The sequence below is a fragment of the Cotesia typhae genome, unplaced genomic scaffold, assembly GCF_013202065.1.
Source record: "Cotesia typhae breed Kobodo isofemale line unplaced genomic scaffold, CoteBio_Ctyphae contig_48, whole genome shotgun sequence".
NCBI lineage: Eukaryota > Metazoa > Arthropoda > Insecta > Hymenoptera > Braconidae > Cotesia > Cotesia typhae.
Window position 1 is genome coordinate 5,690,979 of NW_027423756.1, and position 19,358 is coordinate 5,710,336.

General features: G+C 33.1%; 1 long non-coding RNA gene across 2 annotated transcripts in view; it reads right to left on the reverse strand.

Annotated features, from left to right (window-relative positions):
• Positions 1-19,358, reverse strand: part of LOC141529761 (uncharacterized) — a 115,833-nt gene that overhangs the window by 80,442 nt on the left and 16,033 nt on the right. The window lies entirely within an intron of this gene.

The window sequence follows — 19,358 nt, forward strand, 5'->3', positions numbered from 1 at the left end:
TACTAGTATGGTTCTGTGCTGTGTATCAAAATATCACGCGTCTATAAATCACAGTGACCGTACCGCGGCATATTATACCACCCGAAACTATTCGCGGTAGTTTTGCGATCGAAGTTGACATGCCGTTGCCCATTCTGTTTTTATAATTTTGCCAGAACGTTTCATTCGTTTATTCGGTTGCGCCCTCACTTCCAGTCCCCGGCAATAAATCTAGAAATATTTATTTATAATATTTTATCAGCGCGCAATCGGTTTTTATCGCTGAACAAAATACTAAAATAAATATACGCGTACACAATAAAAAAAATATTTCCATCGGTAAATTATACTAATACATTATTATAATTCCTTTTATTATAATAAATTTTATTTATATGATTTTTATCTGATTGAGTACAAAATTATTACTTTTTTAATAATGAACAAATGTTTGGGAATTTATTATATAAAAAGATGTATTGATGGTGTTTTGAAAAGTATTCTATTGCCTTCAGAATGAGCATATCAACATATCATTATATTAAAAAGAAATGAAGTACTCGTTTCAAAAATTTATTTTCTTACAACTCGTTTTAATGTCATAGCGGAGAAAAATTCTATATCTTTAATCAAGAGAATATTATCTTTGTATAATACGATCAAATTTGATGTCGCAGATAAAGAAGTCGGAAAAAAGGGCATGAAACTTAAGTAAAAATATCTTTTTCAGTACACACAAAATTATGATTTGGTTGGTATAACAAAAAATGTGAAAACAATAGATTAATTCATAGTAAGAAATAGAATTTCGAACGAACAAAATTAATTAATTTGGACGGCAAAATTGTTTTTAAAAATAGCCAAGCTCGAAATCATGGCGAAACTAAACTCTGTAAAGGCAATGACTATACCATTAAAGTGAATGACTTTTGATATTTCTGAATGGTTCCATTCAACTCAATTGTTTTTGCACGTAAAATAGGTCCAACAGCGCGAAAAATTTTCTACAATAACTGTTTACTTTTTATTTTGGTAACCAATAATTTATCGTTATCTAAAGGTAATTACTCCCTTGATGAAGTTATTTCTGTGGGAAAATTGAAAAAAAAAAAATTTTTTTTTGACAAACGTCCATTTGGCTTTGAGAGAAAAAATTCTTATTTTTATTTTTTATCAATCTGCTTCAAAAATCTAACTTCTCTCTACGAAAATGGAAAATTTTTGTAAATTCGAAAGATTATTAAATTCACTTAGATTTCTATAGATGAAATTTTTTTAATCTCGACATTTTGGCTTCCCAAAAATCGTTGTTTTATTTTAATTTCAATTTTTATAGCAAGAAGTTTAAAACGTTAAATTTTTAATGCAAAAAGTTAGAAAATAAAAGAAAAGAAAATTTTTATCAACGCCCCTGTGGCTTCAAAAAAATTTTTTTTCTCACAACCAAAAAGGCGTTTCGCATAAAAATTTTATTTTCCTTTTTTCCAGTCAATTTCTAAATTCTTAAAGTGATAGGAACATAAAAAAATTTTTATTTACTTGTATAAGTTATATTTTGTTATAATAACTAATGATTTGTTGTGATTATAGTGACATCATAATTTAGTGGCATAACTTATCTTATGTTGTCCTAACGAAAATCTCATTCAGAGTAGATTAAGAAATTGAAAAAAAAAAGCCGTAGAACTTTCTATTGACTGAAAAAGAACTGGTGATAGTTTGCGTATATCTAGTCAAAAAAATTTTCTATATTTTGAAAGATAACAAAACTTATTTATCGGCCACAAAATGAACTGGTTTTGCTACTGTGATATGTAATCAACATTGCTGGAATAAAATAAGAAGGGTGACCGAGACGTTGAGCCATACTACTTTATTCTTATGTTATTTTAGTTTTTTAGTGTCAGGTTTATCGGCGGGTCCGAAAGGTCACCGACAACTAAGCAGGGTGTTAGAAGTATGGCGGGCTTTAAAGCTCGAGAGTAGCACGTAGATCGTCCTCGAACATAGCAGTGGAATCGTGAAAGAAACGACGGTGGTCGAACGACGAACCATAGTTTGTCGGTGTCCCTTATACTGTTCTCTACTTATACTACCTACACTCTGAACCAGAGGCAGTGGCACTGCTATGCTGTTAGTTCCCTACTTTGAGAGAGGCCCATAAAACCAAGTGGGGTAGAATAACAATAAACTATCCATATAAATCTTAGCCGAGGGACACGGAGCTGCTACGATAGCGTGCCCGATTATCTCGGAAAATGCGTTTTCTTTCGCGAGACTCACGGCAGAGTAAGAGAGATTGAAGGCGTGTGGTTGCTACTAAAGTCGTGGATAGGAGCTTTAAGAGAAAAAAAATTAAAATTACGATCGAGAGTACCTTTTTTTACGTCTTCTTTATTCTTTTCTTTTCTTATTCTTTTTACGTTTAAGTTTTTTTCTCTTTTATTTTTATTCAAACACAATGGCTGTTAATGAAATACTCTCGGAATTAGGTTACTGAATTTTTTTAATGCTAATTTATTCAAAGAAATGAATTATTTTTTTAACTGAATAAAAATAATGAATATTTGACAAATTTTTAATTTTTTAAAACATCACTTATACTCCTTATCATATATATTTATTACCATGTCTGATTATATATCTATACTGACAGAAAAAACTATTATAAATGACAAAATTTTTTGATAGTTATTGAGAACATATTTTCTTGTCTGATGAATAGATATAATTAAAAAAATAATTTTCACTTAATTAAAGTAAAGCTATTTGTTTATCTAACATAATGAAGTAACTACACAGAAAAAAAAATTTCTTGAACCAAGAAAATTATAAGGAAGACCGAAGTTATTTTGGAGCAAGGAGAAATTTTCTTGGCTTAAAAAAATTTAACTTCGTTCAAGAAATTTTAACTTTATTCAACAAATTTTCAGTCTTCTTTAAGATTTTCTTTATTTAAGAAAATTTACGCTTGACTCAAGACTATTTTTCTTTCTGGGTATTTTATAAAGACAGATATGAAGACAGATATTGATATTTTTTTGTCAAAAAATTACTAAATTTAAATTGTTCATTTCAAAAATTATTGAGCCAAAAGATACTTTTTTGGGTAATAATTTTTTTTCTCTCGTACCACTTTACACGAATTTTTGGCCAAAGAAAAAAAGGATATTGTTCTTAATATGTTTATCTATGATATGATATAGATAATGAAGTTAGAATAAAATTTTTTGCTATGTCAAATATATTAATATATTGACAGTTTTTACTATAAATGGTCGTATAGATCATTTGTGAATCATATTATATGAAAATCAGATATGATTAAGAATATGACTTTAATAAATACACCTACACTAACTTTAAATATTTTTCCCCAAAATTAAAATCTTTCTACCAAATCATTTCTATCCCGCAAACCGTAACTTTTTAGCAGACTAATACAGCAAACAGCATCAGTACAAATTGACGCATCGAGTCAGTGTATACACACTAACATTCAGTACACATATATTTCTAGACAGAATGATTGTTCTACACCTATCGGTCATATCCACCCGGCACGTACCTACAACAGCAAACTGATCTAGTTGTATTTATGTCGGCAGTGAATCATGTCGAGGTTTGATTTGTCGATGGCTTTTATGGACGGGAATTAACGCGTACGGCGTTTCGCATTTTGTTACTGCAAATGCCACCCACACTCCTGTCATTTCCCTCACCCTCACCCTTGCTCTCTCCCTTGCTCTCCGCTAAATTTACGCATACATCGTCAGTACATACGATTCCGGTTCAGCGTTTTCACTCGATGATTTGTGCATCCACTTTGGCAATTTTTTTAATGCCCTCAGTCGCCGCTGCCGAGCACTCGTCAATATTTATTTAACAATCGATAAAATCCCGATTATTATTCACGAAAATGTTCAAATTCAACGACCAGGGACCAGGGACAACAGAACTACACTAAAAAAAATAATTTGTTAGGACATAAGACAAGGTGTGACAATAAATTATTGTGTTAGCAGAGGGATAACAAATCATATATTATGATATTAAAACATAGCTTATAATACGTAATTTATATGTTATATCAAAATATAACAGTTTTGTTGTTGTAGCAGAGCCTTTCAATTAATCAAACAAAACAGTTTAGCTGAATTAACAAATTGATTTGTTGAAGCAATAAAATTATTTTGTTGAGATGACAAATATTTATGCTGGCTTAGCAAAAATTATGTTGTTGCAGTAATATTTATTACACAGAAAAAAAAATTTTCTTGAACCAAGAAAATTGTAAGGATGACCGAAGTTATTTTGAAGCAAGAAGAAATTTTCTTTTCTTAAGAAAATTTAACTTCGTTCAAGAAATTTTCAATCTTCCTTAAGATTTTCTTGATTAAAGAAAATTTACGCTTGATTCAAGACTTTCTTTCTTTCTGTATAGTCACTTGATGTAACATTTTTTTTGTTGAAATAGCTAAATCATTTTGTTCAAATAACTAATCGTAACGGAAAAAAATTAATTTTATGGCAGCAAATTTATTTTATTACGGCAATAAATAAATCCTGTTATGACAACAAAATCAGCTAAGTAATAGTAATGAAATAATTTAGTTGTAACAACAAAGAGATATTGTTAAAATTAATTAAGTGGTATTGCAAACTGATTTTTTATTGCAACTTTGCTCACTTTGTTAAAAAAAACTAATCAATATATTATCATAAGCAAACACATTTGTTACTACAACAAATTTTTCTGTAATCTCATTTTTGGTTAATACTTTAACCAAATCATTTTCATGAATGCAAACGGCAGTTTGTTTGTTTTGTTATTCGAACCGAATAAAGATTAAAATTACTTGCCTTGATGCGCTAAACTGTGCTCCTACGTAAGGCAGATGTCCGAGAATGAGGATGAGGAAAAATAGTAATAGCGGCTTGTACTATAGTGAAGAAAAAAATAAGTGCTTTACAGAATGTAGCGAATGGCGTTAGCCATTGGTTCAACCATGGGGATCATCATAATTACTTGGGAAAGATGGCACTTTGCTCGGGATTTTGTCGCCTTGGGTCCCTTCCTAATGGCTGGTGGTTGATAACAAGGTTTCGAGCTGGACAGCGCTGCCCACTGAGAGATGTTGACAGCGGCTTTCAACCGCCGCACAGCAACACCGACGCTGGTCAGACAACTCACAAGCCGATTCGATCTCTTCCTATAAACGCCACCGAGATTGCTCCCTAACCTGACTCTCTCTTTCTCTCTTCCTCTCTCTAGTTCGCACTATACTTTACTAAGCTCTAGGCGAGAGAGTGCGACGTCTCCCCGCTGTCCTCGGCTACTACCCGCATGGCTTCGCCCTAACACACCGTGCGACACGTTAGAGTGCTTTAATTGATAATTATTTAGGCGAAAGGCTCCAGATGAAAAAGATAATAGGGGAAAAATTTTGCAAGGTGGTCTTAGAGTAAAATGTTTAAGACGCGGGAAGAACTCGGAAAATTGTTGGTTTTCTCTATGCAAGTTGGTAATATATATCTTCAATCGGTGTTACTCCAAGAGAAAGTAATCGTTGGGTGAAGTTTATGTCGAAAAAATTAAATTTAAAAAATAATATCAAAAATAAAGTTAAAAATCAAAAATTTAGGTTATTTTCATTTCGAATTAATTTTATTTAATTCAAAAATTCTCTACTCGATTAAAGATGATCAGATTTTATAAAATGATATTCTTGATAAAAATTGTTTTTTTGAATCAAGCAAATATTTTTTATCCGTTTTGGTTACCTTTTTGAAAAATATAAATGTGTTTGACTTTTCATTTTATTTTACAGTTTCTCACCACTAGAGTTAAATTAAAAAAAAAAATATTTTTTTGAATGAAGTAGTTTGCTTTTTGGTGTGAGATAAAAATAGATAAATAATAAAAAAAATAAATTTTCTATTATAAATTTCACCCTATCGTTTATTTCGTAGAAAAATTTTGACAAGACCAAGTATTAAATCAATATTGAGGCTTGCTAATAATTTTTTACAGGTAAAACAGATAATATTGAGCTCATTACATTCCGCGAGCTTCCGAAAGACAAAGAATTAACATGTAGCTGCGTACGTGGTTAGACGCAACACGACACAGACTTGGGCTTTTCGCGGTAATCCTCTGCGAACTAAATGAGGTGGTGGATTTGTTAGAAAGAGCTTATTCATTAGGTTAAAAGGCAACACAGAACAAGAGCAGTCCAGGATCTCCGACTGTATTAGCAAAAGAGCCAAGTAGAGTAAGTGTAAATGTAAGTGTAAGAGTATGTGAACCGAAGTCTGAAAAGAGAAACAGTTTAAGTCAAAACAGAGTGTATATGTATCCATGCATATGTATGTATAAAACATTTAAACTGTAAAGCTGGTGCGCATCCACACGTGGGCAACAACAATGGGATCCTATGGGGATTACGAGGAAACCGGTATCCAACTCCGCTCCTCGACAACTCGAATGCTCGCCTTAGGCGATGGGGCTTAAACAAACGCACTTAGAGCATACGCTCGTTAAATAATCCCGATACAAAGGAACCACTGAGAATTCTCAGCCTCAAAACTTCTAGCGCGTCTTTGTCGTAAATATTTAAGTGCTGTATTCTGCTTTGCCAGCGTCCATGAATTTCAAATTACTGTTCTAGACAATATTTGTGTTACTGATAAAGTCACTGTCACAAATACGGAAAATTATAATGTTAACATTATCATGTTGTCCTGCAGTGATAGAAAAACTATTTTTTTTTCCTTTTTTTAAAAAGAAAATTTATGATTGGAGAAAATTATTTTAAAGACGATTAGTTGTTTTGATTCTAAAAATTTCTTGCAATAGAAAAAATTAAAATTACAAGTTCACTTTGCAACCTATGAAATATTTTTTATGGAGCCTGATATGTCCATACTTAGTTTATAATGTCCCTGATAGGGCATGGTACAAAACTAAATTCATTTAGTCGGAAAAAATTTATTCATTTGTTAAATTAATTAATTGTTCTTTAACTTTGAATAAATATTTTTTAAAGTAAAAATAGATTTTTCAATCGTTAACAAAAATTTATTAACTGCTGATAAATTTTTTTTGAATTAATTTGTCATATTTTTAACAAATAATTTTATAAGCTTTGATAATAAAAATGTGATTTATTAACTAATTTTATCGTAAAGAAATTTTGTAATATATTGAAACAAAATTGTTATATTGTTCACTTGATTCATTCTATTTTTCCTGATCTAATCCATTTATTGAAGTTGTAGGTGTATGAAATATGTCAAAGTAGAATTTTTCTATTCACTTTTTGATCAAGGATCGGAAAAAATGTTTATTAACAATTAATTAATTGTGATTAATAAATGATTTGTTGACTGTTAATAAATATTATAGTACCAGTTAATTTTTTATCCTTACATATTTCATGATGCAGCCACACATAACCAGATCAGCCCTTATTAGAATTAATGATATGGCCTGATATGAAAACTAGCTTGATCAAAAATTTTTTCACACAACATTTCCTAACAATTATGATTATTATACCTCAATTTTTCAAAAAAATTTTGAAAATAAATTTTTTATCATAGAAAATAATTTCATAATTAGTAAAAAAAAATGATATTCTATGAAAAACAAATACAAGAAAAAGAATGAATAATTTCTATTCCGTCCTACTCCTGTTGATTGAAAAGACGGAATTCCTTGGGCAAAGAATCGCGGCCTATCTATTAATAGCTGGCTGTTATCGAGATGTCGTAGAATTTACGGTTTCCCGGTCAATAATAAGAGAAAACGCGTTGCAGTCGTGGCTGTCATCGTGGTCGTGCTTGTCGACGGTGGGACGTACCAATCCATAAGAGAGTTCTGCAACCGAAGGGATGAACTACCTCCGGGAATGATTATTTGGTGGGTCTCGGGATTGAATCCGCGTTGGAGTGTACTTGAGGGTGCGACCGACCGGCTGTCCTACTGTGAGAATGAGACCGACGGCTCGGCTTTTCATCTACGGTTTACTCAGCCTTACTCGTACTTTAAAGCTCTTTATCTAACTGCGAATAATCCGACAATTTTCCGTGTCACTTGGCTTCGCCAGTGATCCCGGTAAATCATCATTTTTCCTCTTCCTCTTACTCCAGCTTGAGCTCGAGCTTTCTCTTCCTTTTCCTCCCACTTCAACTATTTTACCATTATTATTAATATTATTATTATCATCACGCAACTTATATCACTAATTAATACAAAATTTTCTGTAAATCACTACATTACCCGTAAAAAAATTTCTAATTTAGTCATACATGACTAATTGTAACTTAATATGTCTGTATAGTGTTGAAAATCTCAGATAGATGGCTCATGATCGCTGAATCATCTCTTCATAAAAGAATTAAGTCTGAGATATATAGTTGTAAAATAAAAATCATTTCTTATAACTTCAGATACTGAAGAAAATTTTTTTCTTAAAAATACTATTTATAACACATCATTAGCCTTTTTATTTAGCAATTTAACTATTTAATTACTATCTTAGCTATTAGTCATCTTGTTATACTTCAAAAAAATTTTTTTTATGTACTAACCATTGTATCTTTATTAACCCTGTTAATGGCCTACACAGAAAGAAAAAAAATCTTGAGTCAAGTGTAAATTTTCTTAAATCAAGAAAATCTTAAGGAAGACTAAAAATTTCTTGAATGAAGTTAAAATTTTTTGAACGAAGTTAAATTTTTTTAAGCCAAGAAAATTTCTTCTTGCTCCAAAATAACTTCAATCTTCCTTATAATTTTCTTGATTCAAGAATTTTTTTTTCTCCGTGTAGACTGTTGGGTTTGTTTATTTAAATAAATGAATAATGAAAATACAGAGTGTTATACACTGTAAAATAAATACATAGATTATCTAGATTAATTTGAGTTCTTGTTACACAGTAAAAAATTTTTCATCGTTACATCATAAAAATTTACTGCATCAAAAAAGCGACAAATTTCATACATTGATTATCAATAATTTTATGTTATTAATTAATTTTCTCGTAAAGTGAAAAAACGATTACCAAAAAATTGAAATTTAAGAAATTAATCTATTTTTTAGCAAAAAAAAAGACCAGATCAGGCAATATGGTCATATACATATATACATTTTTAAATATAGTAAAATAGTAAAAAAAATCTTTCACAGTGTTTTTACGTAAAATTACTTTGTATTCCAACTACCGAGAAAAAATGAAATATCATATAGCTAAAGAGCATAATAAAACGTGGTATTTTTAACAGATCTAGCTGGAATGCGACGCGCATTGCGAATCCTCGAGTGTACAGAACGTCTTAGAGAAAATAAAGACCCGGCTACACAGCCCCCGCGCGGATAATTTCACCCGAGGTCTTTATGGCCCCATTGTTCTGAAAATCTCGAAATGTGTCAACAGCAGCGAGGGGTAAAAAGGTTAGCTTGCTCGCCGCGGCTCTGCTGCACACAACGTCCTAGTGTCAGGGCCAGTCTAGTACCAACTCCTTGAAATGCTTCTCGTAGTGTCTTCCACCGCTCCTTTAACATCCAAACCTTGTTAAATTATCTCCACTCGCGGTTTTGAAAATTAAGCCAAAAAATAAATTGCCCTTCTTAGATTTTTATCTCATGAAAGGAGTTTGTAAGTGCAAATATGCATGACATAATTTATTTATTTATTAAATTAATTCTTAAGCCAAGAATTTTTTTTCTTGACTCAATAAAATCATTCTCTTCAAAATATTGTGATTGGTTCAAGATTTTTTCTCTTGAATCAAGTTAACTTTTTTATATGTGTATAAAAAAATTAATTTTTTAATAAAAAACATTAACAAATAAGTCTACGAATTTACTGTTCAATTATGTCGCCCGATGAGTGACTGATTAATAGATAATCCTTCGATCGCAGATCGTTAATCTCTAATCCTATTTGACGAGAATATTTCTATACTTTGTCGTAAGCCATTTCATTTGGAATACACCAATGTCTCCCTAAATTACCATATATAGGGTAGAAGTACCGTTTGTGGACACTACACCAGTTTTGGACATTTGATGTTTAAATTATTGTATAAACAATTTATAAACTTAATAGCATCATAAATTAGGATTCTTTGAATGTAAGTGTTTAAAAATTTTCTGAAAATATTTTTTTAACATTACGATTTTCTGAACAATAATTGAATTTCGAAGTGTCCAAAATTGGCACTCAAGTATCCAAAATTCATGGTTCTATCCTATATGTAAATATTACAGAGGGTGTTTAAAAAAAGCTATGCGTTCTACAATTTTAATACAGTCGGGTAACTTTTCTCGTGGATTTAACAGTAAATGTTACAGAAAATTTCATGTCAGACTTAATATCATTATATATGTCTATATATTATTTTTCGGCTAAAAGTAGTGTTAAAAATTTCTGACAGAGGTCGCATGATTCTCCAATTATCTCGTTACAAGATAATTATGTCTATAGTTTATATACAGAAAAAATTTTACGTCAATGCGTCAAAAAATTTTTTGTGACAATTTACCACAATAAATGTTAAATTTATACATAAAAGTGTTAAATATTTGACACAAAATTTTTTACTGTGTACATGATTTTTGTATGAGTATGTATGAAATATATGGTGATATATACTTGAAATTATTAAAAAAAAAAAAAATTTTATCGTACAAAATAAAGTACAGCAAATTTTATTACATAATTAACTAAAAAAAAAAAAAAATATTCCCCCATTCGAAACCCTTAAATACCGATGAACGATCATAAAACAATTTACTGTAAGTAAAGAGCGGTATATTTATATCCATCCACGAGATTAAGTAAATCAGTCACAGGTTGTTGAAAGACGTTACACGATTCTATTTAACAGTGCGCGTCGTTTGACGGGGTTTATTGGAGGGTGCAACAGGTCGGGTTAGAGTGGAGTATGTTCTCTCACCACCATCATTAGTCAACGTCACCACCCGACTACTCTGTGTACCTCCGCTCTGTTCGTCGGCCTCTCTCGCTCTCCCGCAATCTGCGGGCTTTCCATCTCACTTGTTTCCACATTCACTCACTATTCACTGTATCTATTACCAGCATAACGTCGACTACACTAAATCGCCCGCGACGCCTCTGCCAATCGGTCATGCATGCCCGAAATCACGACTACTGTCCTAATATAAACTATTACTATCTACTATTACCATGTACTTGTATCTATATCTGTATCAGTAGATATTTATATCTGCATCCACTCGATCTATGTGTCAGACGAATATACGATCGTCCTCTCGTCACAATCTACGCTAAACCTGTTTACGGATTCATAATCGTCTCACTCATAGCAAATCCACTTCGCTCAGAGTAGACCGGACTAAACTACAAACAGTATTATGCGATAAACCACCTCTTCATCTCTTGTGTTGTATTATACTAATATAATCGTAACCACAGTCCTATACATGAGAAAAATATTACAGTAACATCACAATGCTTACTGAAAAAAAAAAAATCACTTGATTCAAGGGGAACATTTTCTTTTAAATTTCACTTGTGCCCCAGAGTCTCCGTCTTTTTAATCAACAGGAAATAAAAAACTAGAAATTATTCAATTTTTTTATTTTCTATATCTTTAGAAAAAATTTCCAATACTTTTTAAAAAATATATTGAAGTAAATATTTTGTTTTTTGAAACAATTATTTAGTAATTTAAAGAACGAAATTTGTTCTCGAAGTATGTAAATAAAGTTCCTAGAAGAAAAAATTATTTTTAGTTACTAAGTAAGTAATAAAAATAATTTAATTGTAATAACAAACAAATATTGTTATAACAGCAAAATAGTTGTTGTTAAGACAACAAATTGATTTAGCAGTAATACAAATTGACTTGTTATTGTAACTTAGCTCATTTTGTTAAAATAACTAATCAATATATTACCATAAGTGAACTCATTTGTTATTACAATGAAAATAAATTTAATAGATATTTAATAATTTTTTGAATTTTTTTTAACAAATAAATTATCGCAAAAAAAATTATGAAAAAAAATTGACATTTAGAAATTAAAAAAAGTTAAAATTCCAATTTTTTAAAAATCATTTTTTGGAACTAATTTTTTTGTTGAATAAAATTTAAAAATTCTCTAATAACTGCTAACTTTAATGTCATGTTACTACAACATATTTTTCTGTAATTCCGTTTTTGGTTACTCTAACCAAAATATATTTATGAGCAAATCATCGTGTACATAAGTAAATTTTTCGGCATCTCCCATGGAATGAATATTTTGATATTAAAAATTTCCAAAACTGGGTTCATAAATTTTATTTTCGATCATTTGACGCAGGATCATTTAAATAATAATTGTAGAGTTGTAAAAATAGACTGTAACTTATTTTTTTTTTAGTTTTATGATCACTGTAGAGATTTCACTTTTGTAACCAAGGGTTTAGGGTATCGTAAATTATAAGATTTAAGTAAGTACGTCGAACATGCTGTTTGCAGATGTTTTGACAGATAGGTAAGATTGTTGTAAGTAAAATTGTGAGAGTGAATTTTAAAAGTATTTTGGAAATGCGTGGGAACTTTAAGTTTAAGTTAGTTTTGCGCATTGTAAAAGTATGACTGAGTGGGATGAGAGGCCCAAGTAGTAGGTAGAGTAATTAAGAAAAAGGACTTGAGAAGATAGTCCTGAAGAACTATTCATTGTAGACAGACCTCTGTATTCTTTCCTAATAAACACAACACTTAAATTACCTGACCTGTGATATCCTTTTTAGATATTAACAACATCAATATCCTATCCAGTATTTCTGATACTACATAATAGTAATAATCAATGTAAGATTAAAAAAAAATTCTAATAAATTGCAATTGATAAAATAATTTCTACATTAAAATTTATGGAATAAATATAAAACAATTCTAAATAATAATATTTAAGCGACATTCGACATTTAAACTAGCCACACACCCACAATTATTCTTCTCCCTTCTTGCGCCCTTCTTTCTCCGTCTATTCCTCTCTAAAAGTTTGTGCAGCGGCGTTATTAGCGAAAACGGTTGGTACAGCGTAAGAAGAGTATAAAAGTGGCTAAACAGGTAATTCGTATGCTACTCGGTTCTTCCATCCTCGGAATCGGGCGTTTCTGTCAGTCACAATGGCCGAGTTGAGATTGCTCCCTCTAGTGCTTCAGATGCCGTCTAATCAGAAATTAAATCTTAAAGTTAATTCCAGGGCTCTCAAACGAAGTGAGCTCAAAGAATTTCAACGATCAATGTCACGTTCATAAGACACTAATTCTTTTTAGTTTTTTCCTTATTCTTTTCACTTCTTCCACCACCACTACCACCACTACTTCTACTTCTGTGGTGATATCACATCATCTGTGAATTGTGCTCACTTGATTATTCAACCGAGTTCCTGACTCAGCGCATTAAGCGGCCATTTTAAATAAGGAATAAAAGCCGTCCTCGGTACATCTGCACTAGGAGGTAAAGTGTGTTGTAAATATACAGTAGATAGTATAATTTATCAAGTTAAGAGGCAAGTTCTGATGCTGCTAATTGTAAAAGCTTACCTGACCCGAGAGGGGCCAAGACTAAGACCAACTCAACAACACGGGTCGGACGACACACTGAGGAGCGGAGAAAAGTCTGTCAATTATAAAAGAGCCTTTAATAATTAAGTCCTTCATTAAAACAAGTCCCCTTGGGCACTCGAGAATCCCTATCTTTCATGATAACGGCTGAGACTTGCGGACATATATATTCTATAATGTGTACCATGAGATAAGTAACAAAAATTTTCATTGTAACTTCTCTATATATTTAATTATTTAGATAAATAGATGAATTTGTAGGGTTTGTAATCTTTTTTCTGTTAGAAGTAATGATTTTTTTAAACCAAGAATAATTTCTTAGCTCAAGAATTTCTTCTCTTGACTCAAGAAAATCATTTTCTTCAAAATGATATTCTTGGTTCAAAAGTTTGGCTCTTGAGTCAAGTCAATTTTTTTATCAGTGTACTGACAAATTCATATTGAAAACAACATTTTTTTGTCAGTATGAGCAAAGTTTAAATTTTCATAAAATTTTTTTTGTCTATAATTCTAGTTAATTGAACATAATTAATACAGTTTGGGTAGTGAAATATAAAAAAAATTTTCTCACAATGTTAGAGAAAACAATATTTATCATGTCTACTTTACGAAGTAAACTAGTTCACTAATAAATAACAAAAAGAAAACAATGATCAACATTGATTGAGCCGAGCTTTGGAGTGTCCTTCCTTCTCATTGTCAGAAAACCCCACCCGATAAAAAGAATAAAAGGAGCGTAACCAAGATTATTTTCCCAACAGTCTTCCGGTCTCATCCCACACATATTGAACATAAATTTCATTCTCAATCATCATCATAAATACTAAAGTTTAATCGGATAAAAATCTCGTTTTCAGAAGCTGAACGAGCGTTCAGGAAATCCACTTGATTGCCCATTCGTCAGTCGCCTTTTACCCCTTCCTCAAATCATCCCTTTTGCAATCTCTCTAAATCTCCCACCCAGCTCGATCTCTACCAGCAGCATCACCCACCACATTCTCAGAGCATATAGTATATAGTAATTCTGGCATGGTACTTGTTGTAAGGGTAGATCAAGTATATCAAGTATAAGCAGTCGTTGTGTAGGTTATACCGCGTTGTTCACCGTTGTGAGCCTCGACATTTAATTATTTGCGATATCGTGCCAAGACATACGATAATCAGATATCGGATCAGCGTGTTGCGTGAATAACGTCTTGTGTACAGCTTATTCATCTTCGTTGTTCTTCTTGTTCTCTTCTCTCTCAGCAGCAGCAGCAGCAATAGTAAGAGTATACTCTATAGAGGCACTCCTCACGACTCACACTAGCAACGACAGCATCTCTATTACATATTCCTACACCTTCTTCCTCCTCCTCCTCCTCCTCCTCCTCCTCGAGTACGATTATAAGGAAAGTAAGTTGGTGTGCTCCTGGCTCTACACTATAACCACTTCCAGCTCTTGCACCCCTTCCTCGCGTTATATATCAAGTCAATAATTAACACCAGTTACAACTTGTGGGAATAGTAACGGCGTTTATGCTCCCGGGGACGTCGTATTTCAGAGAAATGTGCTCTCGTGCCGTCGCGGGTGCAGGAGTCTAGGATTTGTTGCCGCTCGCAAACTACCGAAGCAGGAGAGAGAGATCAGATCATTGACGGTGAGACTGGGAAGGTGAAAGACGCTGCTGGCTGATAATATACCCAAAAGGGCTAAGTGTGTGAGTAGACGTTGCTGTTTCTGGCTGTTGGATCAAGAAAGTACGTACTAGAAACTACGTCTCAGATGAACACCAGATACCAGTTAGCAGTTACGCGGTGGAAGTTAAAATTCAGGGGGGAAGGGGAGAACCGCGAGATGGAGAATATCTAGCCAAACATATCCTCTATCCTTTATCCTTTATTCGGTTCCTTTATTCATATGTATACACATCCTGGGATAAGGAATTAACCGCGGCACTTAAGTCTCTTTGGTTTACGGCGATTACGCGTGATCTTACTTATTCTAGACGGGCTCCACTTGCGCCCTCGGTATGTTTGACTTGAGTTTCAGGTTGGTAAGGTGATTTACTGGCGGCTTACGGCGGTATGAGACACTCTACTCGGTGGGTCCGCTCTTCCGAGATCGCCTATGAACGGGTTAATGGAGCGAACCAAACGGTACTCGCGTCTGCGAATCCTATTGTGAGGAATAGAAGGAAGCTCAGAGATAGGGGTAAGAATGAGATAGATATCCATACACTAACTACACTAGTACCTCCAGCACCGGATCCATTTTCATCCGTGGTAGTATTCTTCGACTTAATACCTAATCACTAATGATAACAATAAAACCCGTCTGAGCCGATCGTACCTTTGATTTAGAGCTTCTGTAATTTAGTTTAATTTATGGTATTATCATTTGTTTTTATGGGAACGGTGCACTGGTGGACAAGGGTGGAAATAATGCAAGCTAGAATGGTAAAGAAGAACAAGAGGAAAAGGAGGAAAATGAGGAAAAGGAGATGGAAAAAGAATATATAACCGAACAAGATGTTTGTTCGAGTTGAATTTAAACTGGTGTAAAAGGGCCGTGAGCGGTGCACGGGTGAAACAGTTTGTGTTAAATCAGAGCGTTGCTCGTTAGGGGAGAAGATGTAGAGGCTAATTAAAATAAATCTTAGAAAGGAGTAATTATACGTGTATTAGCTTGGCTCGCCCCGGCACCGGGACGTGATGGACGATGCAGCGGCAGATGTACCCAAACGCCTCTTCATTATTACATTTCCCTTATTACCACGGACGGACACGTTGCCGCCATTGCTCTAGTCTCTAGTCTGCTCGTCTCTGCATTTATACATCCCCCTTCCTCCTTCTTCTCCTCTATCTCCCTCATGTCCCGGCTTCTCTTCACCGGAGAGAAGGAACAAGACAAACAAGCTGCATCTACGAAGACGCCTGACTGCTTGATACTCTATCCACTTGCTCCCTGTCTACTTCGACTAGATACACGACAAATCCATTTAAATTCCAATTGTTTTGCAGTATTTATTACTATTATTATTATTTTTATTGTTTGTTATAATAATGATAATAATTATAGAGAATCGTGTTCAAATAACTATAAACAAACGAGTGCGCGCATTTAAAATCTCCTTTGAAGTTTGTTATTAAATTAACCATATCACCAGACCATTTATCACAAGAGTCATGCAATGTATATGAGTTTGTATGTGTTATAGATATGAGTTGTAGTTTAGTATTATAAATGTTAAACCAATGCAAAATCATTGATTTCGATTTCCATTTAGCAACTTAATGTACCGAATAATAATATACACCGTGTTGCTACACTTTTCATTAACGTATATATACGTATTTATGCGATTACGATTAATTATAATGAATACGCGAATTATTCATTTTTAATGCTACTGATATTATCGTTATTAATAACATCCATTTGACAGCGACTAAAAGGGTTGATGGATAATATAAAACTTTTATTTTTTTGTTGCTAAATAATTTAAACCTCTTTAACAAAAATTCAGAAAAAATTTATCATCGGTCCAAAATCAACAAATTTATAATTTTTATAAAATTGGTGAATTAATTAAAGCCGAGAAAGATAAAAATAATTTCACACAAAATAACATTTTTCTTAAAGCAAGAAGATTTTCTTCGCTCAAGAAAATTTTATTTCGTCTAAGATAAAGATTGTCTTCATAAATATTTTCTTGAGTAAAAATTTATTTTTTTGGGTCATCAGTTTTCAAAATCAAAATTTTATTTTTTTTTTGACACTGATGACCTCAATTTAGAAGAAAGAATTTTGAGTATAGCAAATTATTTCGAAGAATTTAATTGCGTGGAATCGAGCAAAATAATTCTTGACAAAAGTAAATTTTACTCGAACCAATTTTTCAGGCCAAAAAATTATTTCCTTAATTTTTTAGTTCAAGATAATTAAATTCCTCAAAATGATTTTCTATGTTCAAAGTTCTTTTTTCTTACATCGAGTTAATTTTTTTATCAGTTCTAAAAATTTTTTTCTCAACTTTTGAAAATTTTTTTCTCATAACCAATTTAATTTTCCAAACGAGACCAAAAAATGGTTAAGTATCTGTTGATTTCAGAAGCACCGCAATATCAAAGTCCTCTCGAAATATATTTTCAATGAAAATACATAAAAAATAATAAAAAATGCTTTATACGTATACCTACATATTAAACATATAAATTTCCTCCGAGAAAGATATCAAATAACAATAAATCCAAACAAAAATTTTCTCCAGAATTATTAAGTACTTAAAAAGACAAAAAAAAAAGACACAACATAAATAAAGACGTAAATTTGTGTATTTTTTTCTTGAATATTTAGCACATATGAACCGTTAGGTATACTCCATCGATACATTGACATTTAGGGGGGTGACCACGTGCGTGGAATGGTCGGAGCGTATAGAAGCATTTCGCGGGTAGGGCACGGGGAGCATTAATGCCTGGCTGTTGGACAAAGAAGGGTGAGGGAGGACGTGGGGGCGTTATTGTTATCTTAGATTTATAGTCATAACGGATGGTACGAGCTCGGTAGCCAGCGACCCCGAGCGGTCTTATAATCACCCTCCAGCACCCTCGAGCTCTGGAACCTCGTCCACCTCGTGGGTCGTGGATCGTGGATCGTGGATCGGTCTCGCAGCCGCAGCTCTGTCCCTGTTGCTCTCCTCCCAGAACGAGCAGTAGAGCCGTCTCTGGTCTCGAGATCCGGGCACGGGGAAAGGGGGCTTCTCTCTACTCGCCCTCGCGTAGCTCCAGCCGCAGTTTAAGTGATTTGCGACGCGGTGGAGCCGCCATGCAGATCCTTTTGCCTGTAGCGAGCCCTCACTTCTCCTTTTCCTCCTCCTCCCTCTCTTCCTCTTACGGCTCTTCTGCCCTCTTTCAGCTCTCGCTTCTCCATCGGCCTTCACAGCCTCCCACACCCACACCCCACGTATGCTCGGTGCCGGTGGCAAACGGGCACGCCTAACCCGCAGACTCGATGCCCGTGAGGGATTAACCAAGGGCGCTCGCAACACAAACACACTACACACTACACACTACACCTAGTCCGGCAGGAGCTGAATACACCCCGTCTAGAATATACCGGTCCCAAATTATTATGCATTGCACAATAACGGAAAAGTACTCGTGACCCGTACCGCCAGGGAGATAAATACTAACAGAGAGAAGAATATCCATATATACATACATATGTGAACACATGTCTCTATATTTATATATGCAGTAGGTAGACGTAACTACTGCGTTACTTTGTTCGAGCTCGTTCTTCTCCCAACCCCATTTATTCATCCATCGGCTCTAGGGGTACTAGATACTCTAGACGCCTAGACATATCCCTACATAACGAGTTTATAGTTATAGTTATTTTCGTATGGATGTATGGATGTGGACAAAACGACCAGTTGAATCGACAAATATTTTAGATGTCTTTGTGTACCAAAAAAAATCTAAAAAGGCAATCCCTGGAACATCCTGCTTTTTTCCAGCTCAACAACAGATCAACATTTTTTTGAGATTTATAAACAGTAATGTATTTAAATTCTAAATTAAATGCGTCGCTCGATTTTTTTTCCCGGCAGCATTCAATGTAGTTTTTCAATCATAAAAAAATTTATGTCTCAAATCAATTGGTCAAAAAATTCGAAAGTGATCTCGAAAAAAAATTTTTAAAAAATTTTTAAATAACTATAACTTTTAAAGACGGGATTTGACTGTGATTTACTTTTTAAAATTTTTAGTTGAATAATT